Source organism: Dipodomys merriami, unplaced genomic scaffold (genome assembly GCF_024711535.1).
Source record: "Dipodomys merriami isolate MVZ:Mamm:240054 unplaced genomic scaffold, mDipMer1.0.p SCAF_56, whole genome shotgun sequence".
Taxonomy (NCBI): Eukaryota; Metazoa; Chordata; class Mammalia; order Rodentia; family Heteromyidae; genus Dipodomys; species Dipodomys merriami.
Genome location: NW_027206135.1, coordinates 4,867,901 through 4,872,887, shown reverse-complemented (window position 1 = coordinate 4,872,887; position 4,987 = coordinate 4,867,901). Strand labels below are relative to the sequence as shown.

General features: G+C 39.4%; 1 pseudogene; it reads left to right on the top strand.

Annotated features, from left to right (window-relative positions):
• The first annotated feature begins 285 nt into the window (after positions 1-285).
• On the top strand, positions 286-3,399 carry LOC138812049 (lys-63-specific deubiquitinase BRCC36 pseudogene; annotated as a pseudogene).
• Positions 3,400-4,987: the final 1,588 nt, after the last annotated feature.

Sequence of the window (4,987 nt, the reverse complement as noted above, 5' to 3'; positions counted from 1 at the left end):
GTACAAAGCTTCTTGACCATGTTACCCCTTCCAGTGTTATCCCTCCCCTATTTCCATACCCATCCACCCACTCACAAGTTACATATTTTATTTTTTACATAGTTATATTTAGCTGAGTTTGGGTTATTTGAACATGGTCTACAGTTCCACCCATTTTTCTGCAAATGACATAATTTCATTCTTTGTGGGTGAATAATACTTCATGGTCTATATTTACCCATTCATTGATTTTTGGGTCACCTAGGCTGATTGTATAGCTCTGCTATTATTGTGAACAGTGGCACAATGTACTTGGGAGTGCAGGTATCTCTCTTGTGTGTTGATTTACAATATTTTGGATTACTCAAGTACAGCAAGGGAAAATGTGGTCTAATTTTTAGTATTTTTAAAAAATAATTAATTTGCTTTATTGTTATAGAGGTGATGTACAGAGGGATTACAATTACATGAGTCAGGTAATGAATACATTTCCTTTTGTATGGCGTCTTCTGTTAGTATTTTGAGGAACCTCCATACTGATTTCTATAGTTGTTACACTAGTTTACATTCCTATCAACAATGGGAGAGGGGCCGTCCATACTTCCTATCTCCCTTGTCATTACCAATATTGATTGTTTCCTTGATGATTGCCCTTATGACTGGAGTGAGATGGAATCTCAATATAGTTTTCATTTGTATTATTTTATGGCTAAGGATGTCAAACATCCCTTCATGTATTTATTTATTGGCTGCTTGTGTTTCTTCCTTTGAGAATTGTCCCTTCAATTCATTTGTTCATTTATTAATTGGATTATTTGTTTAGTGTTTACTTTTTAGCTCTTTGTATATTTTGGATATTAATCTTCCCATCTGTTGAATATATTCAGTAGAGAACATCTGCTAAAGGTATTTGTTGAACAATATCTGTGAAGACCTCTCCCATTCCAAGGGTTGCTGCCTCTTGGTTGTGGTAAATGTTTCCTTTGATATGCAAAAACTGTTTAATTGGAGTCAGGCCCATAGTTTTTGCTCTTAAGTTCTTGGGCATTGGAGTCCTGCTTAGAAAATAGTTCCCTATACCTATGTCTTCCAGGTTTTTCCCTGTGTTTTCTTGTAATAGTTTTCTGACACTATATGTTTAAAGGTTGTATGTTCTTGAAGTACTTTTTTTTCCTCATTTGGCCAAAAATTACAAGGCAGTAGGTGTGCGCAGTTATTTCTGTCTTTGAATTGTTCCATTGGTCTTTGGGTACCATGCTGTTTTTGTTACTTATGGTTCCTGTAATATAATTTGAAGTTCAGTACTTTGATTCCTCCAGCATTGTTATTTGTGATCTTTGATGTTTCCATATGAATCTTAGGGCTTCTTTTTGTTTCTGCAAGGGATTTTGTGTCTGCATTAAGATTTGGATGGGATTTACATTGAATTTGTGTATTGCTTTTGGTAGTTTAGGTATTTTTATGATAATCTTCCAGTCTGGGAAGTCTTTTCATTTTCTGGTGCTTTCTTTAATTCCTTCAACCTTTTAGTTTTCATTATAGAGGTCTTTCACTTTCTTATATTAAAATATGTTGAAGTGACTGTTGCTTTATGTAAAATTTCCATACAACATATAGCCACTTCCTTTTATATAAGTTAGACTCTTTAATTGCATTTAAGCTGGTTGAGACTTGAAACTTACAAAAAGCAGTTTTCTATCTGTTTTTCCCCCACCAAGCTACATATACATGTCTTTTGTTCTTGCTATCTTCAGTGTCAGTGGCAAAAAAAAAAACTGGGATAATTACTAAATAAAAGTATTTAGAATTTGCTAGGAAAGCAGTCTGTTGGCATTGGAAACTGCATGCATGCAGTATAAGTTGTGGATACTATATTAGAGAAAAGTGATTCCATGAATTATTTTTTTAGCTGGTGATACAACAGTATACTAATGGTTATTGTACTAAAAAATGTGAGAGAATATTAGTTCTAGTTTGTAATAAATAACTATCAGTATCCTAAATTAATACTACACACTGAAATGGGCCAGTCAAAACTCTGTACTAGAATGGGTAGATACCTTCATTATATTCAATGATACATTCATGAAAATAATGGAACCATACAACTTGAAGATATGTGTGGGGTTATGAAAAATGAAGAACAATGGAAGAGGTGACATTGATCAAGATGAATTGTATTTATAAACAGATTTGTTGAATTGAAACCCCTTTGTACGACTACTTAAAGATAATTTATTCCTTTCCTTGTTAATGACAAAACAAAGTACTAGACTGTATGCACATACCTCCTCTCACTATCCTGTCTTTTTTGTTATTTTTTTGAGGCATGAGCATTGTCCCTGAGCATCTTTGTGCTCAAGGCTAGCTCTCTACCACTTGAGGCACAGCACCTACTCCAGTTTTTGAATAATTAGGGATAAGAATCTCACGGGGACTTGTCTGCCTGGTCTGGCTTTGAACCATGCTCTGGATCTCAGCTTTCTGGGTAGCTAGGATTACAGGTCCGAACCACCGCCGCAGGCCATATCTGTCATGTTTTTGAAATAGTCTTACATGTGGCTCAGGCTAGCCTGGAAGCCAGTGATCGGCATCCTGGGATTATAGTCATGTACCCCCGGACGCTCTTCACCTGGACTTTATTTTCAGGCAGTATTTGAAACTTTTGTAATTGACTGGACAAGAGCTGTAAGGCATAAATCTTTCCTGGGTGGGGGTCAGGGGGGGTGGGGGCCTGGAGCGGCATCCCAGAAGACTGAGCGCGCGCCTGCACGCACGCGTACCTGCGTAAGTGCGCATACGCAAGGGAAAGGCCGGGATGTGGGACTGGTTGGCTCGGGGTTGGTCAGAGGGTGCGGAGGCGCGCACCAGAGCAGTGTGGGCAAGATGGCGGTTCCGGCGTTTTCCTGGCTTGTCTCAGCCATGCGCTGAGCACCCATAAGGAGGAGGCGGTGGGCCTGTGTTTTGGGGTGCCGGAGGAGGGGAGTAACTCCAGTGTTGCAAGTACAGGAGAGGAAATGGGCGCAGTGGCTGTGAAGGCCCAGTCGGCCGAGCTGTCCACATTCTCCCCATCATCATCTTGCGGAGTGGGATGGGAGGAAGGCCCGGGTGGAGACCTCCCGAACCGCTGTCCGCGGCCTTGGCGGTGCTCTCCGGTGCCCCACGCGAGTGGTGGGCTGGTGCCCTCCTACCCTCCCCTCGCTGTCCGGCCGTCCCACGTTGATGTGCGCGCCCAGGCTGCCCACCAGGTGCTGGCTCCAGGCTTCGTTGGGATTATCGTCTCCTGTTTCGTGGAGGATAAAAACACGACTACTGGCCATAGCTTACACCTGCTTCCAATCCGCCCGCGCCCCAAGGAGCTCAGAGTATGAGAGAGTCCATGTTCTGACTCATATGGAACCTCGTGCCTCGAATCGCTGATGCTCCTGCCCAAGACCCTGCGGGAGGAAGAACCGGCCTCCTCTAAGAGGAAGTGCCTTCTTCCTGATCAGGTCTCAGTAACCAGGACCTGCAGTCTCTGTTTATGTGGATTATGTGTGTGGTCAGGTGTCTGTTGTCAGCGATCAGAGTCGAGCAAAACCAAGAGTTTTTGCAGGAGTTGACCCAAGAGAAGAAAGAGCTTATGGAAAAACTTTCTTCTCTAAAATAAAAAAAGTTGGTACCCAATATGCAATTACCATTTGGAGGATGCATTTTCAAAGACTTCCCAAAAAAGCCAGAAGTCATCGGAATTGTATCGGCAGTAACGTGGAACTAGAAGGAAAAAAGATGCACACAAAGAGGCTGAAGCAATTGGTATCCACAGGTCAAAGCTCCAAATCTTCAACCTAAATTTTACATCTCTATAAAAGTTCTCAGAATTTATCATGGATTTAAGTACAAGAATGTAAAATTGTAAAAAAAAAAAAAATTAGGAAAAGATCCTGGGGAAATTATTTTCAATGTTTTTTGGACTTCAAAAGCACAGTGTATAAGAAGAAAAACTTGGTATTTGACTTCATCAAAGTCAAAATGTTTTGTTCTGCAAAAACAATTTTAAACACAAGCTACATATTTAGAAATTATTTGCGAACAGTGTAGTGTCTCATCAGCATGGAAAACAGCATGTTGAAAACTTTCTAATTAAACTTTAATTAGAAAATGTGCAAGAATTTAATAGGTATGTCACTGAAAAGAAAATATGAATAGCAAGTGAGGACTGAAAAGATGCTGCACTTCATAAGTCATAGGGAATTCAAATTAAAACCACAAAGAAATACGGCTTAACACATTTATCAGAATGGTTAATGGGAAGATAATGAAAATACCAAGTGTTATTGAGGATTCACAATGGTTTCTCATCTATTGATGATAGTAATGTAAAATAGTATATCTACACTGGAGAAGAGTTTGGAAATATCTCTATGAAGATAAACATGTTTACTCTGAAACCCAGCAGTTGCACTTCTGAACATTACACCAGACAAATGTAAACCAGTTTTGGTACTAAAAATCTGTACAGCTTCATGGCATTTTTATTTGTAGAAGTCCTAAACTGGAAACAAACCAGATGTCTTGTAATGGGTAAATGGCTAAACAAATCAGCATTCTCATGGACGGCTGCTCTGTGTGGAAAAGGAAGAGACTCTTAATAAATACAACTTAGAGAGACCTTGGGGGTATTTTGGTGAGTTTAACAAAAAAAGTCTCAAAGGTTATATACTGTGTGATCACATTTGTATAACTAAAATGTCAAAGTTAAATGAACAAAATTAGTGGTTGCTAGGTACAGTGACTAGGTAGGGTGCAGCATTTGTAAGACACAAGGAGCTCATTTGTGCAGATGGGATTGTCTTGTATCTTGATTGTAGTGTTGAGGATGTGAATCTATACCTATGCTATGACTGTATAGGTCTTTATAAGCCTGTAATCTACTTAGTATTATATTGATACTATCTTGGTTAAGGGTGTGTAGAGATCTGTAATGTTTTTGGAACTTTCTATAGGTTTATATTGAAAAAAGTTTTAA